This window comes from Malaclemys terrapin, chromosome 5 (genome assembly GCF_027887155.1).
Source record: "Malaclemys terrapin pileata isolate rMalTer1 chromosome 5, rMalTer1.hap1, whole genome shotgun sequence".
Lineage (NCBI taxonomy): Eukaryota > Metazoa > Chordata > Testudines > Emydidae > Malaclemys > Malaclemys terrapin.
In genome coordinates, this window is record NC_071509.1 from 29,898,074 (window position 1) to 29,917,241 (window position 19,168).

Consider the following 19,168-nt stretch of genomic DNA (forward strand, 5'->3'; position numbering starts at 1 on the left):
ATGGATCTAGACTGTTTTCAGTGGTACCAGATGGCAGAACAAGGAGTAATGGTCTCAAGTTGCAGTGGGAGAGGTTTAGGTTGGATATTAGGAAAATCTTTTTCACTAGGAGAGTGGTGAAGTACTGGAATGGGTTACCTAGGGAGGTGATGGAATCTCCTTCCTTAGAGGTTTTTAAGGTCAGGCTTGACAAAGCACTGGCTGGGATGATTTAGTTGGGAATTGGTCCTGCTTTGAGCAGGGGGTTGGACTAGATGACCTCCTGAGGTCCCTTCCAACCCTGATATTCTATGATTCTATGATCACTGGAAAGGTTATAAATTACTGAATGTGATTATCCAATTTGTATGCATGTATCATTTCTGTATCTAAAGTTAGATATATGGACTATGTAACAATTACAGCTGGGTGTGTATTTGGGAGACACCCACCAGAAAACAGGCCATCAGCCTTGATGGGCCGTTAGGAAGAAACAACAAGACTGTGAAGATACTAATCTCTCTCCTTCCTGAGAGGCATCTTGGGACATAGCTGTGAGACTACCAGGTCAGGTGGTCCTGTCACCTGATACAAAATACCACCTTGGACGCTGCTAGTACTTTTTCTCTGTAGAGGGATGGGGAGCAAACAAAGATTTCCCACCTTAGGTAAATCTTTTTTAAGGCTGGGGAGGGGACTAATCTGGACTCTCCTCCATTGCCTACCCAAGAAGAAAGACTGCTGAAAGTACCTGAGGGGAAAGGCAGGGGTGAGTCCGGACTGAAACGGGTCCAGTCTGTAAGAAGAGATAACTGGAACTCTAAGCTACAGAAACTCTGCATCCTGCCTTATTCAACATCCAGGGTGAGAAATTACATTTTGTGACCTGTTTCTTTAGTGAATCAAGCTTAGTTTGTGTGTTTTGTTTTATTTGCTTAGTAATGTTTTGTTCTGTTTGCTATCCCTTATAATCACTTAACATCTGTCTTTTGTAGTTAATAAACTTATTTCTTGTTTATAACATAACTTAGTTTGTGCAATCCATATCTGGGAGGGCAAGAAGCTGTGCATATCTCTCTTCATGTTGAGGGAGTGGGAGAATTTTTATGAGCTTGCGCTGTGCAGATTTTTCTATATAGTGCAAGACAATATACCTTTGGGTCTGCACTCCAACGGAGGTGGGCACCTGAGTGCTGGGGCAAGTCCCTTAAACTGAGTCTTCCCAGAGCTGATCTCAGTGTCTGTGTCTTTCTGCAGCTGGGTGTGGCCCTGTCTGTGTGTGTGCTAGAGGAGGCTTAAGAGCCTGGCTCAGCAAGACACGGTAAAGGGGGCCCAGGCTGGCAGAACAGGCGGGCTCGGTGGCATCCCAGTACATCAGATGGCACCTTAAAGGGGGGCAACCCATCCCAGGATGTATGCTAGAATTATAACTAAAGTGTGTTTAAACTAGGCCTGTCAGGGGGAGTTGGTAAACAGGTCTGCCTTAGATAAAGGAATGTGTATTTGATTCTCCGACCAGCTTGGTCTTCAGGCAGACAGTGAAGGTCCATTTTTACATATTAGGTAAACAAAGCTATTAAGCTAGCAAGTGAGGGAAGAAAGAGTATGGAGCTTCCCTCACCACCAGCTCCATATCACCTTCCTCACAGCTTGAATAAACTTTACTTTAATGGGTAATCCTCAGAAGAATCCATTTAAAAGGTTTACTGATCTATAAATACTGGGGCACTGAACCTCAAGTGATAAGCAATTGAATCAACTGATTGTATTCAATATTACTGTTTTATAAAAGTGTATAGAGGGAGGTCTTTTCTGGGAGCTAATCACACACTGTGAAATGTTTGTATTAACACTTACGAGGAAATATGGATACTTAATGATATTATGTTTTAAAATCTATGGCCAAACAGATTCCCTCCCAGACAGGAGAAAAGGCAGCTATTTACCTGTCTCCTAAGTAAATTAAGCATGGTGATATCAAAACAATGGAAGCCCTATTTAAATATGGGGGGGGGTGGGAAGCCCACAGGAAAGGAAAAACAGCATGAGGTCATCTTGCCTCTTGAAACAAAGTAATTGAATTTTGGGAGATATGAGCAAAGACAGAAGCCATCTTTGGCATCCATCCCTAGACAGACACAAGGGAACAGAGCTCTTGCAAGTTGAGAAAAATGGGTCCTTCAACCAAGATGGGTTTGAAGTCTCTGGAAACTGAATATAGGTGAGAAACCAACTTGAACAAAGCCTATACCTTGCTAGATTATATTTCAGACTTTTAGATGTATGTTTTTACATTTATTTGCTTGTAACCCTTTCTAACTTGATTCCTTTTACTTGTCATCCTATTGATAATAAATTTGTTATATGTTTACTATAAACAAACTGAGTGTGGTATTCAAAGGGAAGAGTGTATTTGCCCCAGCTAATAAGCTTTTGTGTCTTTAAAGAACAAACAAACCTTATTATTTCTCTGAACTGTCCAGGAGGGGACTGGACATTGCAGAGCACACAGTTTGGGAAAAATTTGGGACTGGGAGTACGTCAGGGTCACCCTGCTTGTTACCCCAAAACTGAATTTTGGAGCACTGCTACACTTTTTTTATAGCACCTAAAGACCCCAATCAGGTATCAGGGCCCCATTGTCCCAGGTGCTGTACTGCTCCTGCCCCCAAAGAGCTTCTAATCAAAGTAAATGTATTGAATTTTTTCCCCTCTTCCCACTCTTCTTATATGGCTCATTTTCTTAGATTATAAGCTCTTTAAGGTAGGGACCTCTTGGTTTTTACAGTTCCATGTACAACAGGTCCCCAGTTCTCTGGGCACTGCTATGATGTAAATATTAAGTAATAATAAACTAATAACAAATCTTTCTTGTCATAGGCCAACACTGTCCTTCACTCTTATAGAATGCCTTGGTAATCTCTTTTGCTTTGTGCTCTGTTCCTTTACCAGCATATGCCACAATTCTATTTCTTTCTCTTGACTGCTGCCAGACGTTAAGCTACAACTTTTAAGGTACTTTCCACAAATCTTTTTCCTGAGCACCATCTTACAGAATCTGACTAGCTAGACAATAATCATCTCCCCCCATTTTTCAGTCTCATCCTCATACCCCATTCCTCTTTGGTAATGACTACCAGTTTTCCTGGTTTTGTGTTATCTGCACATCTGTACAGCTCGGCACATATTGCATCCTCCAGCTTGCTGGTGTACTTTGCCTTTAAAACGTTCTGTAAGAAATTATCTTGCTCTATTTTGTGAATATGCTGATGACACACTGCTGTGTATCTAATTTGCCACAAGCTATACCAATGCCATTAAAAGGATGTCACAATTCCTTCAGGATTTGAACACGTGACTGAAGAATAGCTGTCCCAAATTCAACACCATGAAGCACAAAGTTATACTGGTTGGAAGAAATAAATGTTTTGGAGAACTAGCTGGGACACTATCCTCCCTTCAACCAAAGGTGTCTGAACTTCCTTCCCCCCTCCCACACATGCACCAAAATGGTGTGAAGCCTTCAGACCCTGCTCAACTTGTCACTAAATTTGGATGATCAGGTGGCATCACAGGCAAAAAGCACCTGCTTCCACCTCCATTTTGCTAAGAAATTCCATCCCTGGCTCCAAACAAGAAGCTACCACAATGATGCATCTTGTCATCACCTCCAGATGTGACTACTGCAACTCACTGTATCTGGGGCTGAACATGAAAACAATGCCGATGCTCCAGCTTGTGCAGACTCTGGCAGCCCACCTCTGCAAAGGGAGGGATTACCATATACATGTCAACCTTTCTGCTCATATCTTTCTAGTCTTTCCCTGGTCCACTTCCATTGTCAGTTCAAAGCCTTGGACCTTATCTTTAAAACCACCATCAGGTCAGATCCCAGTTATAACACAGCCAGACAGCTGCGCTTCTCAGTGATCTGGTGCATGTGAAAGCCATAGATAAAGTATTCTTGGTCAAGAGGGTTCAGTCATTAAACAGGCTGCCAGAGGAGACTAGACAAATCCAGAGTCTTTGAGGCAAAATGCCGGACCTACTTCTTTAATAACATTATCACCAGAATAAAATATTATTTAAATAATAATTATATATATGGCTCACAAAAAAAAACAATAAAAGAACATTACTAAGTCTGCAAAGTCAAGCACTCAAAAGTTAGGAAATACTAGAATTAAGGTTTCCTGTTTTAAGGAATTTAAGTATATTAGAAACAAAAGAAATCCTAACAATGGCATTGGTCCATTACTAGATGGAGATGACAGAATTGTCAATAATCAGAAAAGGACAATTCCTCAATAAATATTTCTGTTCTGTATTTGGAGAAACAACAAGATGGCGTGGATGATGATGATGATGAAATACTTAACATTCCAACAGTAACTCAGGAGGTTGTTAAAGCTACTAAATATAGACATTTTTAAAGCAGCAGGTCTGAATAACTTACCTCAAGAGTTTTAAAGGAGCTGGTTGATGATTCTCTGGACTGTTGATGTTGATTTTCAATAAGTCTTGGAAAAATAGGGGCATTCCAGAGGACTGGAAGTGAGCTAACGTTGTGCCAATATTTTAACAGGGTAAGTGGAATGATCTGATTAATTATAGGCCTGTCACCTTGACATTTATCCTGGGAAAAATAATGGAGCAGCTTATACAGGACTTGATTAATACAAAATTAAAGAAAGGTAGTATAATTAATGCCAATCGCGATGGACTTATGCAAAATAGATCTTGTCAAACTAACATGATATTTTTTTTATGAGATTATATATTTGGTTGGTAAAGGTAACAGTGCTTGAAGTAATAGACTTCTATAATGCATTTGACTTGGCACCACAAGACTTTATGATTAAGAAACTAGAACCATACAAAATCAGTATGGCACACATTAAATGGCTTTAAAAGTGGCTAACTGATAGATCTCTAAATGTAATTGTAAATGGGGAGTCATTGTCATGTGGGTGTGTTTATAGGGGGGTCCTGCAGGGATTGGTTCTTGGCAGTCCGCTATTAAAATGTTTATTGATGAACTCGAAGAACACATAAAATCATCACTGATAAAGTTTGCAGATAACACAAGGATTGGGGGAGTGGTAAATAAGAAAGAGGTAACTGATACAGAGCAATCTGGATCTTTGGTAAACTGGGTGCAAATAAATAATATGCATTTTAATACATCCAAATATAAAAGTATTCATACAAGACAAAGAATGCAGGACATACCTACAGGATGGGGAACTCTAACCTGAGACACAACTCTGAAATAAACTTGGCGGTCATGGTGTATAAACAGATGATCACAAGCTCCCAATGTGACACTTCTGACCAAAAGGGCTAATGCTATCCTTGGATGTATAAACAAGGGAATCTTGTGTAGGAGTAGATAGGTTATTTTATCTCTGTATTTGGCACTGGTGCAACTGCTACTGGTTTGGTCTGATGTCCATAATTTAAAAAGGATATTGTAAAAGGTTGAAAGAAGAACCACAAAATTAAGGAACTGGAAACCATGCCTTATAATGAAAATTTTAAGGAGCTCAATCTGCTTATCTTAACAAAGAGTAGGTTAAGGAGTGACTTGATCATTCTATAGCTACCTCTTGTCATGGGAAGCGTCGGGCAAACTTCATAAGAAATTGTGTCACCAGTTGTGTGGGCGGGTAGGTGTAAAAGACACACCCACCCACACCAATGTGTTTTATAACCAGGGAACTTTAAAGTGTAGAAAACTCCATCCACTTCTCTTGGGATCCCACTATATAAATCTAGTTTACCTGGAGAATGCTTAAATATTGCCACAATATCTTAGATGTCTGTATACTAATGTGAGAAGTATGGGGAATAAGCAGGAAGAACTAAAAATGCTAGTTAATAAACACAACTCTGACTCAGTTGGCATCACAGACACTTGCTGGGATAATACACATGGCTGGAATATTGGAATAGAAGGGTACAGCATGCTCAGGAAGAACAGATGGAGAAGAGTGAGGAGGTGTGCCTTATATATAAAAAATGTAGACACTTGGACTGAGGTTGAGATGTAAATAGGAGACAGACTTGTTGAAAGTCTCTGGGTAAGAATAAAAGAAGAAAAAAAACAAGGGGGTAGTCATGGTAGGAGTCTACTACAGACTATCTAACCAAGAAGAAGAGGTGGATGAGGCTTTTTATAAACAACTAACAAAATCATCCAAAGCACAGGACTTGGTGGTGGTGGGGGACTTCAGTTACCCAGACATCTGTTGGAAAAATAACACAGCAGAGCACAGATTATCCAACAAGTTCTTGGAATGTATTGGATAAAAATTTTTATTTCAGAAGGTGGAGGTGTTCTAGATTTGATTTTGACAAATAGGAAGGAACTGGTTGAGAATTTGAAAGTGGAAGGCAGCTTGGGTGCAAGTGATCACGAAATGGTAGAGATCATGATTCTAAGGAATGGTAGGAGGAAAAACAGCACAATAAAGATAATGGATTTCAAGAAGGCAGACGTTAGCAAACTCAGGGAGTTGTTAGGTAAGATCCTCTAAGAAGCAAGTCTAAGGGGAAAAACAGTTCAAGAAAGTTGGCAGTTTTTCAAAGGACACAAGAGCAAACTATCCCACTTCATAGGAATGATGGGAAGTCTGGCAAGAGACCACGCTGGCTTAACCAGGAGATCTTCAATGATCTGAAATTCAAAAGAGAGTCCTACAAAAAATGAAAACTAGGTCAAATTACAAAAGGATGAATTTAAACAAATAACACAAGTATGTATAGACAAATTAGAAAGGCCACAGCACAAAACGAGATTAAACTAGCTAGAGACATAAAGGATAACAAGAAAACATTCTACAAATACATCAGAAGCAAGAGGAAGACCAAGGACAGGGTAGATCTGTTACTCAATGAAAGGGGAAAAACAATAACAGAAAATAGAGAAATGGCAGAAGTGCTAAATGACTTTTTTCTTTCAGTTTTCACCAAAAAGTTTAGTAGTAATTGGACCTCTAACTTAATGAATGCCAGGGAAAATGAGGTAGGATCAAAGGCTAAAATAAGGAAAGAACAAATTAAAAATTACAAGACAAGTTAGATGTCTTCTAGTCACTAGGTCCTGATGAAATACATCCTAAAACAGGGGTTCTCAGGACAAATTTTTTGGTGGCCTCAGAATGAGGCCACCAACTCTTGCTGGTGGCCGCTCTCACACTTTTTCCTAAAATACTTAATTAGCTTTAGGAAAACCAAATAAATATGCAGATATACATGTCCAAATCATTGTAATTTATGTATTGATAGCTACTAAGTCTGTTGTGAAAAGTGATATTAACAAACACACAAATATCACTTTTCACAGCAAACTTACTCAGCACTGGCAAGCCTGGGGACAAAAAATTAAGCCCTAGATGGAGGGTCGGGGGAGGCAGTGTGGGCCAGGGGCGATGAGGGTTAGGGGCTGGAGGAGGTAGCGGGGAGGGGAGGTCTGGAGCCTGAAGCCTCGCGGCTGGAGGATGGTGCCCAGGGACGGAGCCTGAAGCAGTGTGTCCGGAGCCTGGGGCCTGCCATCGTGCAGCCAGAGACCAGAGCCTGCTGCCCTGCCACCCCTGGGCTGAAGCCCAAAGCCTGAGCCCCACTGACCCTGAGAAGGTGGGGAAACTCACTGGCTGCCTGCTCCTATAGCATTATGCTCCAGGTGACTCCAGCAGGGGGCAGGGCCCAACCCCTGCTGCTGGCCCCAGCAACCAACACCAAGGCAGTGCATCCAGGAGCAACAGGGAGGGGGAGAGGGTGTTATTTTGCCCTTCCTCCCCCATCACAGCTCCAGAGGCTGTGGCCACAAGAAAAGCCCCTGGTGGCTTCATGCGGCCATGGTGGCTGCATTTGAGAAGGAGCTGACTGAGGAGATATCTGAGCCATTACCCATTATCTTCAAAAAGTCATGAAAGACAGGAGAGATTCCAGAGGACTGGAAAGGAGAAAATATAGTGTCAATCTATAAAAAGGAGAATACGGACAATCTGGGGAGTTACAGAACAGACATCTTAACTTCAGTACCAGGAAAGATAATGGAGCAAATAATTAAGTAATCAATTTGCAAACACATAGAAAATAAGGTGATAAATAACAGTCAGCATGGATTTGTCAAGAACAAATAATGTCAAACCAACCTAATAGCTTTCTTTGACAGGATGACACCCCTTGTGGATGGGGGGGGAGGAATCGGTAGATGTGGTATATCTTGACTTTAGTAAGGCTTTTGATACTGTCTCACATGACCTCCTGATAAACTAGGGAAATACAACCTAGATGGCGCTACTATACAGTGGGTGCCTAATTGGTTGGAAGGCCATTCCCACAGAGTAGTTATCAGTGGTTCACAGTCATGCTGGAAAGGCATAACGAGTGGGGTCCCACAGGGATCGGTTCTGTTCAATATCGTCATCAAGTATTTAGATAATGGCATAGAGAGTAAACTTATAAAGTTTGCAGACAATACCAAGCTGGGAGGGGTTGCAAGTGCTTTGGAAGATAAGATTAAAATTCAAAATGATCTGGACAAACTGGAGAAATGGTCTGAAGTAAATAGGATGAAATTCAATAAGGACAAATGCAAGGTACTCCACTTAGGAAGGAACAATCAGTTGCACACATACAAAATGGGAAATGACTGCCTAGGAAGGAGTACTGAAGAAAGGGATCTGGGGGTCATAGTGGATCACAAGCTAAATATGAGTCAACAATGTAACTGTTGCGGAAAAAAAGCAAACATCATTCTGGGATGTATTAGCAGGGGTGTTGTAAGCAAGACACAAGAAGTAATTCTTCTGCTCTACTCTGAGCTGATTAGGCCTCAACTGAAGTATTGTGTCCAATTTTGGGTGCCACATTTCAGGAAAGATGTGGACAAATTGGAGAAAGTCCAGGGGAGAGGAACAAAAATGATTAAAGGTCTAGAAAATGACCTATCAGGGAAGCTTGAAAGAATTGGGTTTGTTTATTCTAGAGAAGAGAAGACTGAGAGTGGACATGATAACAGTTTTCAAGTACACAAAAATTTGTTACAAGGAGGAGGGAGAAAAATTGTTCTAGTTAGCTTCTGGAAGATAGGACAAGAAGCATGGGCTTAAATTGCAGCAAGGGAGGTTTAGGTTGGACATTAGGAAAAAGGTCATAACTGTCAGGGTAGTTAAGCCCTGGAATAAATTGCCTAGGGAGGTTGTGGAATCTCCATCATTGGAGATATTTAAGAGTGGGTTAGACAAACACCTGTCAGGAATGGTCTAGGTAATACTTAGTCCTGAGTTGAATGCAGGGGACTAGACTAGATGACCTCTTGAGATCCCTTCCAGTCCTACAATTCTATGATTTGTGACAAAGTGCCTCCTCTATCTTGGTGGGTTCTGCGCTTATTGGCAGATTTTCTTGCCTCAGAGATTCACCATGTGGGTTGGGGAACAGCCCAGAGACCTTCCCCTCTGGAAGAACCCACAGTCCAGGTCAATTGGGAGGAACCCAGGCCCACCCTCTAGTCCAGGTTCCAGCCCAGGGCCCTATAGATTGCAGCTGTCTATAGTGCCTCCTGTAATAGCTGCATGACAGCTACAACTCCCTGGGCTACTTCCCCATGGCCTCCTCCAAACACCTTCCTTATTCTCATCACAGGACCTTCCTCCTGGTGTTTGATAACACTTGTGCTCCTCGGTCCTCCAGCACCATACCACTTCTTGCTCCCTGCTACTCACACCACAAACTGAAGTGAGCTCCTTTTAAAACCCAGGTGCCCTGATTAGCCTGCCTTAATTGATTCTAGCAGCTTCTTCTTAATTGGCTCCAGGTGTCCTAATTAGCCTGCCTGCCTTAACTGGTTCTAGCAGGTTCCTGATTACTCTAGTACAGCCCCTGCTTTGGTCACTCAGGGAACAGAAAACTACTCATCCAGTGACCAGTATATTTGCCCTCTACCAGATTCCTGTATCCCACTGGTCTGGGTCTGTCACAGATTCTATGATAATATTTACTATAGACAACATTAAAATAGGTAGGTTAAATTAGAAAGGCCACATGTTCTCCTTGGGCATCACCAAGGCAGATAAGAAACAAAACTTTTCTTATAAGTTTCCATAAACCAATACTTAAGATGTGAAATAAGTGTGCCATTTCCTTAGAAGGAAGTACTCTTTTAAAAAGGGTTATTATTAGTATTTAGTGAGGTCAGTACCACCTGATCTGTTTCAGGGATTGGTAGATGCCAGAGGGGAAGTGTATAATTTTGCTTTGCTGATGGTTTATCTCCTTTCCAAGAGCAGCAAATTATGTTTACCTCTAGAAGCAACAGCAGCAGCAGAAGCAGAAGCCAGTACAGCTGCTCCTTCCAGATTGCGTTTGCTCCTTTGGCACTTGATGGCTTGAAAATGGCTTCAGTGTTTTATTGTGGGAGTATATGGAAGTTATGTAAAAATGGCTGAAGCATGTGTTTCCCAGAGCAAAGAAGGAAGGGATCATATGCCTGCTACAGAATATAATTGTCCATTTATTATCCCAGCTTCAGTTTAATTTTACTATGTTCAGTTGTAATTCCATAAAATGCTGAAATTAGATTACATTTAAAACTATTTTGTGCGTTTTTTTCATTTCTAGTGTCATTTGTATGAACACTATAAATATATTCAAAAGTATACAAAATCTGTATATTGGCATCACAGCAAAGGCTCTCATCATAGGGTGGACTGCAACAGAGAGAGATTATGTCATGGATCTCCTCCACTCCCAGTCACTGTCTTGTGGTCTATACCCACCTCCCACCCAAAGTCACTTAGTATCCCTGGGGCAACTCCAGTGTTAACTTACATTAAAAACATGATGTTAAGAAAGTGGTCTGTGTATATGTAGCTGTCCTTTAGTGCAATCTAGTGACTGTAAATGAATAGGTGAGCCAGCACTATCAGACCATCCAACTCTTCACAGACCACTGGTAGAGTCCATGAGCCACAGTTTGGGAACCTCAGGACTACATCAATACTGCTATGTCTTAATGGAGGTGTGGCGCAATAGGCAAAGCCCAAGTGGGGGAGTGTGAGGATCCATGGGCCAAGAATCCAGTTCTGCCTGCTCCTGGGTGGCTGCTGTGTCCACACCACCACCTCGCAGCTCTGGTAAAGTGAGGAACAACAACTTATGAGATTGATAGGTTCAAGCACCCCTGGAGGTCCTACCATGTTTCCTGATTGGCCCAGGCATGCTATTTAAAAGCTTTGGGAAAACACCTGGAAGCTGCCTGTGCAACTAGACAGCAGGGCCGGCTCTGGCTTTTTTGCCGCCCCAGGCAAAAAAGCCTTCCACCGCCCTCCTCCCTGCCCCCCGCCCCAGCGCAGCAGAGGAGGGTACCGAGCCCGGCCACGGGCCGCTCTCCCCGACCGGCCGGAGCCAGGGCCGGCTCTGGCTTTTTTGCCGCCCCAGGCAAAAAAGCCTCCCGCCGCGGCCCCTCCCCGGCCCCAGCATGGCAGGGGAGGGTGCCGAGCCCGGCCGCGGGCCCCTCTCCCCGACCAGCCGGAGCGCAGGGGGAAGGGCAGTGAGCCCAGCTGGGCTCCGTTCGCCTCGGCAGCCAGAGCGCCGGGAGGAGGGCGGCGAGTCCAGTCGCGGTCCCGCTCTCCCCGGCGGCCAGAGCGCCACGGGAGGGCGGCGAGCCCACTGCGGCTCTGCTCTCCCCGGCGGCTGGAGCCGGAGCACCGCGCCGCCCCCACTCCAGGTGCCGCCCCAAGTACAAGCTTGGTGGGCTGGTGCCTGGAGCCGGCCCTGCTAGACAGATCCCTGGCTTATTGCTGCAGACTCTGCTGTGCACTCCTGATATCTTGCCTTGCTCCTAGTTCCTGGCTTCAGCCCTGCTCCTGATACTCAGCAATTCTCCTGGTTTTGATTCTTGGTCCCACGCTCCATTCCTGACACCTCACTCCTCTATTCCACCGACCCTACTTCAGCTGACTCACTTGGATCTGGCCCAGTGTGGCTCATTGACTTCAACTCCAACCTGATCCTATGGCATGACACTAATATGGCCTGCCCCTGGACTTGCCCCTCCAGACTAAACTCAGGTCATGTTCTTGAGTCCCCTCCAACCCAGGCCTTGGCCTCGACTGGCACCCCTGTAGCCAGGTTCTTGGCAGGCAGGGCAAAAGTAATGTTAACCCATCTTTGTATCCAACTGATTCTGTGTAGCTCCATGGAGATAAAACAGCCTCCAATGTAAGTTATGGAGGTTTGGGGGCTGCTCTAAATTACAGCAGCCTCCCTAGGGGCTCTCCCTTCCCTCCCCCCCCCCCCCCCCCCACTGGCTATCCTATCGTGTCTCCTTTCACTCCTGGCCTAACCCCTGTGAGTGGGGAGATAAGACTAGCATAACAGGGCTGGGCGAGGGGGTGAATCCCACCCCAATTATTTCAGTTGCTAATGTAAATGCATTCATCATATAGACAGGATACTCTTTCAGTAAAGAATTGACTTAATGACTTATCAAGTTTTGTTAAGTCCCTGAGAGGAAGTATTTCAGAAGATCAGTTTCAGTATGGGGGGGAACATGCATATGTAATAGAAGCCGCAGGAGCAGCCACCAGTAGCAATGTGTAGGAGTAAAATTACCACCGGTCACAAATACAGTCTGCTTGTGACCTGAAGGACACATTCCCTCAAACAGGATCTCTTTCAGGAACTTGGATGACCTTCCAAGAAAGCAAGCAAACAAAATGCCCTAAGAACTATAAAAGGGAATGATGATAGTGGCTTCCTTGGTCATTGTCAGCCCTCCTATCCTTTAACAAGTCTTGGCTCCAAACAGACATCACAGTCAGCTAATTGTTCACATGTTGCATCAGGCATAGAGCACACAACATTTTGCTCAAAAAAAAAAAAATCTATGGCCCCACTTGAGAAAAGAACTTAGCATGTGCTTAAAGTGTAAGCAAGTGCTTACATGCTGTTCTGAAGACGGATGTTTTTCCTGAAACGGAGCCTATGTCTGCTGAGGTAAAATAATAGTTCAAAATAAACAAAAGGAGCTGTGTTATGTAAACGATTCTATATTTCATCCTCCTGACAGTATGGATCTTCAGCATTTTCATTCTGACACAAACAGCAATTACGCATTTACTTGCGTTAGTTACTTAACCATTCTGTTGCTTATGAAAAGTATCATACTGAAAGGTTTGAGACTATTTACCCATACAATTTACCGCACACACAGCAGTAGCACAAACCATTTCCAGCTAAAAAAAAAGCGGTGGTGCTCAACCTTAGGGGGAAAAGATAGCTCATTCTCTGTGTTTCTCTTTTTTCATATTAAAGGAAGAAGTTAGGAAACAGATAGGCAGTGGGTGTGGAGAATTGTGTCATCCCATGAGAAAGTGATGAATCTCCTAATGCACAAAGGGATAATTCTTTAGCTGAGCTATACGAATCTACTCCAGCTTGGGATCTGCTCCAAGGGATCTGTATATTCTAGGAGCCTAGACACTTTGATACCAGTGATATTTGAGTTGCAATCCTTTCTAGTGGAGGTTGGTATTAATTATTTTAGTTTGAAGTGTATGCTTAAAAAAATCTGGAGCTACAGTATTAAACCTGTTTTTTAATCATATATAATAGCACAGATGCTGTACAAACTGATTTGCCATGGTGATGAAATGATGTGTATGTATAGATAAAATCAGATCATAATTTTTCACTTATCTGCTGAAGATCAAATTGATGATTAAGTACCTTCTGTTCTAGGTGGTTTGTATGTGCTAATATAATAATGTGCATATTATTTATATATAGTGTAATGCAAGACTAAGATATTTGAGGAAATCTAGTGAGGAAGAAAAAGGGTGGGACTACTTGGCAATAATTCTAGTCCCTTTGAAGGTTCATGCAATTGCTGACTAGGCTCTCCCTACCCAGGTGGCAGTTTATGAGCAACTGAGTTCCAAACTAATTCCTGACCTCAATATTTTGTGAGTTGTGCCAACTTGCTTTTTGCTTTGTTTTTTAAATAACTTTTTTTAAAAGAATGAATTTAGTGAGGAAGGATACTTCTGGCTTTCGGAGCATGTTTATGTTACAGTTGGAAATGTGTTTGCACCTCAAGTAGACATACCCACACTAGCTTTAATGTAGCTAGTGTGTGTATGTCTTTAATCTAGCTAATGTTGCTAAAAATAGCAGTAATGACACAGTGGCATGGACCCTGGTGCAGGCTGGATAAGGCCACCTAGAACCCAGGTATGTACTCATGTTCATAGCCCACACACCTACATTACTATTTTTAGCTATATTAGCTAGATTAAAGCTAGAGTAGGTATGCCTACCTGCAGGGCCGGCTTTAGCAAGAGCGGGGCCCGATTCCTGGGGGCGGGGCTTGCCAGCGGCAAGCCCCGCCCCCAGGAATCGGGCCCCGCTCGGGCTGGGGTCACGGGGTTTGGGTCCGGGCCGGAGCCGCTGGGGCCGGGGCCAGTGCCAGGCCGGAGTCACTCGGCCCAGGGCCGAGCCGGCGCGCCGGGGCCCGAGCCAGAGCCGCCGGGGCCTGAGGGGCTCGGGCCGGAGCCATGGGGCCCGAGCCGGGCCGGGGGTGCTCGGCTGGTACTGCTCAGCTGGGGCTGGGGCCAGCGCACCGGGGCCTGAGCCAGAGCCGCCGGGGCCAGGGCCTGAGCCAGAGCCGCCGGGGCCTGAGCCAGAGGTGTTCAGGCTGGGGCCGGGCCAGCGCCCCGGGGCCTGAGCCGGGGCCGAAGGTGCTCGGCCGGAGCCGGAGCCGTGGGGCCGTGCTGGGGGTGCTCGGCCAGAACTGGGGCCGCTGTCCCGGGGCCCATGCCGGGCTGGAGCCAGAGACGCCAGGGCCGGACTGGGCCGCGCCGCGCCTCCCAGGAGCCCTCCTCGCGCCCCCCCCCCTTACCTGTTGCTGCCGCCATCTGCCCCTTTTCAGACTTCCCGCGAACATCTGATTCGCGGGAAGCAGGGGAGGGGGAGGAACAGGGGGCGGAGCATTCAGGGGAGGGGAGGAGGGGGAAGTGAGCTGGGGGCGGAGTGGACAGCTGCGGGGCCCTCTTAGGCGCTGGGCCCAATTCAGCTGAATCGGCTTAAAGATGGCCCTGCCTACCTGAGCTATAGTCATACCTCCGATTGCAGTGAGGACATACCTTCAGACCTGTACCCAGCAATAGGAGATTTAAGGCTCTATTCTCCTGCCACAGTACATAACTGCCTCCCACTGAAGTCCTTGTAGATTGATGTTAATGGGGAGATGTTTGTGTCTTGGGTTCTATTTTCAACTAATCCATAGAATTTCTCTCTGAGCATGGGCACGTCACTTTTCCTGTCTGCTAAAGTTTGTATCAGTTCTAGAGTTAGTCAGAAAAATTCCAATATAATATTTTTTATTGCAATTTGCTGATTTGTCAAAAATAAAATGTATGGCAGAGATGGTTCTATTTTTGAAAAAGTTCTGATTAAACCCTGCCCATCAGTCAGGTTTCCAAACCTGCTTGGTTTGCTGCCAGTTTGCTCGCCTGGCTCTGTGGCAGCCTGGTCAATTTTCATCAAGGCAAAAAGGAAGTGCCTGACAGTTCTGTATTAGGTCCCATGCTGTTTAATTGTGGTGACGACGCAGGAAAGGAAACAGAACGCCAGGTCTGTGGTAGCTAGAGAGCTTTACAAGCCTCTTGCAAAAAGCCTCTCAGGAAAACTTTTCCTGGGGTTTTTATTTCTCTCCTTACTTTGTTTACAACTCTTCTTAGTGGTTACATTCTTGCGCATAGAAGAGCCAGGCAGTATACATGCACATAAGATAACGAACCCATCTCTTGAGCGCGTGAACACCAGCTGCGAGGGTACAATCAAATCAGCCAAATAAGTTTCCCAAACACAAACGCTGGATTGAAGGTCACTCCTGCCTCGTAGCCATGGGAGCAGTTTGCCGCGCCTGTGGACTGGCGATTCGGGAGCTATGCATCTCTACATCTCCCCCTGTTTTATTTTATAAATGCGGTGTTTAAACAAAACACTCTCGCAGGGTAGCATACACAATGCCACTAGATTGGGTATACATTAAACAAAGCAGCAAAGTAAAACGTCAAACATCAAAACTAGGACCCCATACTATAAAAGGGTCTTCATCCACTCTAAGGGTGGCTATAACTAAATATAATCCTACCAAGGAAGAAAAACGTCTTGGCGGATGACTTAAGCATAGCATTTCAGCATATCAATTTGCTATTGCATACAAAACTATTATCAGCAAGCTTAAAACAGCACATTTCTTTCACTGTCTCACACCCCAGATGTTGCTGGGTGGTTTACAGACAGGAACAAGGCAGGTACTTAACAGACCTTGCATTTCCGGGGCAACGGCCAGGCAGAAATCAGATTGATTTAATACTTCTGCCAGGTGGACCCAGGTGTTAAACTGCAGCCGCTGCTCCATCTGGGGTTCGCCTTGGCAGCTAGGGGCCAACAGGAAACTCCCCAATACACACAAAATAAGGAGTGAATTAGCATTAAGGCAAGCTAACAATGTCACAAGGTAATTTTCTGCGGTAGGTTCTAGCTGCTGCTGCACTCGCAGCTGCTCGGCCTGCAATGAAAGGGCTTTAACCTGTCCCCAGGTTATGCGCTGCGGGGGCCCCCGCGGGGGGCGCTGGCGAGGACGCTCGGGATCCTGCAGATGTAGGTTGAACTGTGGAATGGGGTTCGATAGTCCCTGGTGCCAGGCCATCGCCGTGCCACGGGCGGACGTTACGCGCCGGGACCCACAACGGACCTGTAGGAAGAGAAACGGCAGCATGCCCTCGTCCCCACGTTATAAGGGGCACTGGGCCATGCCACTGAGGGTCTGGGGCCTTGCGATATTTAACAAAGGGGCGGGGCAAGGCCTGGTAGCTGCGAAAATGACATTCTGCTGCAGAGTAGTTGTCAGTCAAATTCAAATGATTCAGGGTAAAAAGCACTGCAGCCAGCCATTCCTGGCGGGGAGGAAGGCCTACGGGAATCCCCCCTTTCTGTTTTTGGCGGACCAGGGCTTGTTTGAGCGCACGATTGGCTCGTTCCACAATGGCCTGGCCTGTGGGGTTATACGGGATACCAAACGTGTGGACAATGTCCCACGTGGTACAGAAGGAGGCAAAGGCCGAGCTACAGTAGGCGGGGCCGTTGTCGGTCTTAAGATGGGATGGGTGACCCATGATTGCCATAGCGCGAATCATGTGATTAATAACATGACGAGAGGCCTCACCCTTCTGGGGGGTGACCCACACATAATGGGAAAAGGTATCTACACACACGTGAAGATACTGCCAGGGGGCAAAGGGAGGGAAATGTGTAACATCCATTTGCCAGAGCTGGTTGGCCGAGGTTCCACGAGGGTTAACCCCTACCTCCGGGCTATTGGAGAGAGAAGCGCAAAGGTCACACTGGCGAACAATGGCCTGCGCCTGATACAATGGGAGAGTGAACTGCTTGGCAAGGGCCTTGGCGGATTGATGAAAAAAGGCGTGGCTTTCGATTGGGGAGGAAAAAATTGAGGCCACCGATTTGACCGCCTGGTCGGCCACCGTGTTGCCTTCTGTTAATAGGCCCGGTAGTGTGGTGTGACTGCGAATGTGTGCCACAAACAGTGGGCTAGAGCGGGAGGAAAGGAGCTGTTGCAGGGTAAGAAAAAGGGCCAACAAATTGTCATCACAGGAGGGCGACACATAGGAACCTGGAAGAGACTTAAGAACATTAGTAACATAAAGACTGTCAGTAATCAAATTAAAAGGGTCATCCTGGAAGCATCGGCAGGCCAGGATGACAGCAGCCAACTCTGCGCGCTGTGGGGAGCGCTGAGGCAGGGTAAAGCGGACTTGCCAAGTGCCTTGCACCTGCCAGCTGACCGCACCTCGTGTTGGGCCGCCGTCCGTAAAAAGGGTAAGTGCATCCTTAATGGGGACGGTTGACAAGGACGGCCGGAGGTGAAGGCAACGTTGTTGTAGGAATGAAAGACGGGGGTCAGGGGGAATGTGATATTTAACTTCCCCAACATAGTCAGCAAGAGACAATTGGAGGGTGGCACTGCAAGAGACAGTGCGTTCCCAGTCTTTAGCCGGGATGGGGACAATAATGGCAACGGGGTCCCAACCCAAGAGGGTACGGGACCGTTCTCGCACTTTAAAAATCAGCTCTGCGGCCTGTTGAGGGAGTGTCTGAATAGTATGCGGAGGGGAGTGGGTCAAATAAATCCATTCAATTAAACGAAGACGCGCTGCCGCCCCCTCCTGGGCGAGGACAGCTGTCGGTTGTGAGAGTGTGGGAAGCAAAATGGCAAAAAGGGGCTGTTCCCTTTCTCGGCGGTCGACCCACACCTGGGCCAGGGTCTGGTTAATGAGGGTGACCGCTTGGCGCTGTTCCTGGGAAACGGGAATGATATCTCCGGGGAGACGGCCCTGCCGAAGGCCAGAAAAAAGAGGGGACAGCATGGAGGTAGTCAGAGGGCAAAAAGGACGAATCCAATTAAGGGACCCCAATAACTGTTGAAGCTGTACAAACGTAAGAGGGTTGGGCAATACCAACTCGGGACAAACTGGACGGGCATATGACTGGAGCATGCGGTGACCAAGATACAAAAAGGGTGGCTGACGCTGGATCTTGTCCGGTGCCACAACCAGGCCACACGCCGCAAGCTGGTGGCGCAGTTCGTCCAGCCAGTCATCAGGGAGGACGGGGTGAGCCACCAGGATGTCATCCATGTAGTGGTAAATTAAGGCATCTGGGTGTGCTGCGCGGAAGGGCCGTAGGGCCTGCGCAACAAAATGCTGACACAAGGTGGGGCTATTCAACATGCCTTGAGGGAGCACATTCCACTGATAGCGTGGAGTGGGCTGGGAGTGATTCAAAACCGGAACAGTGAAGGCAAAGTGCACCCGGTCCTCAGGGTGCAAGGGGATGGTAAAAAAACAATCCTTTAAATCTATTACAAATAACCGGTAATCACAGGGAATAAGGTTGGGATTAGGGGTACCACACTGCAGGGGACCCATAGGCTGTATAATTTTGTTAATGGCGCGAAGGTCCTGCAGGAGGCGCCACTTGCCAGATTTCTTTTTAATCACAAACACGGGGGTATTAAAGGGGCTAGTGGACTCCTCCAAACGTCCTGCCTTCAGCTGGTCATTAACCAAGTGCTGGAGGGCCTCCAGCT